This window comes from Leopardus geoffroyi, chromosome A3 (genome assembly GCF_018350155.1).
Source record: "Leopardus geoffroyi isolate Oge1 chromosome A3, O.geoffroyi_Oge1_pat1.0, whole genome shotgun sequence".
Lineage (NCBI taxonomy): Eukaryota > Metazoa > Chordata > Mammalia > Carnivora > Felidae > Leopardus > Leopardus geoffroyi.
This window is the reverse complement of record NC_059336.1, coordinates 52,013,375-52,014,072: the sequence shown is the minus strand read 5'-3', so window position 1 is coordinate 52,014,072 and position 698 is coordinate 52,013,375. Positions and strand designations below refer to the sequence as shown.

Sequence of the window (698 nt, the reverse complement as noted above, 5' to 3'; positions counted from 1 at the left end):
TTAATTTGATTTAATTAATTTATTCATTAAAATTTTTTTTAATGTTTATATTCAAAAAGAGAGAGAGAGAGCACATGAGCAGGAGAGGGGCAGAAAGAGGGAGACACAGAATCCGAAGCAGGCTCCAGGCTTTGAGCCGTCAGCACAGAGCCCAACGCAGAGCTCGAACCCATAAACTGTGAGATCATGACCTGAGCCGAAGTTGGACACTTAACCGACTGAGCCATCCAGGTGCCTCTGATTTAATTTAATTTAAAAGCTTGATATCTGCTAGCAGCACATAGACTAAAATTGGAATGATAGAAGATTAGCATGGCCCCTGCACTTGGATGACATGCAAATTCATGAAGTGTTCCATATTTAACAATAAATAACTAGATAGATACGTAAATAAGTAAGCAAACAAACTTGATATACAATTACTGAAAACTTCTAAGTATATTTGGAACAACTTGAGTATATTAATCTATTTTTTTCAAACCTAAATTTTATGAAATCTAAATACAGACCAAGTATTACTGATGAAAACCTGGCATCTGAATTAAGATGTAAATGTGAAATATACACCAAATTTTAAATGCTTAGTACAAAAAAAGAATGTAAGGTAGCTTATTTACAATGTTTATATTAAATGCATGTTGAAATTACACTATTTTAAATATATTGGGTTGAATGAAAGATTATTAAAGCTGATTTCT

The 698-nt window shown here is 32.5% G+C and overlaps 1 pseudogene; it reads left to right on the top strand.

Annotated features, from left to right (window-relative positions):
• The first annotated feature begins 267 nt into the window (after window positions 1-267).
• Window positions 268-364, top strand: LOC123581731 (annotated as a pseudogene).
• The last annotated feature ends 334 nt before the right edge of the window (window positions 365-698 follow it).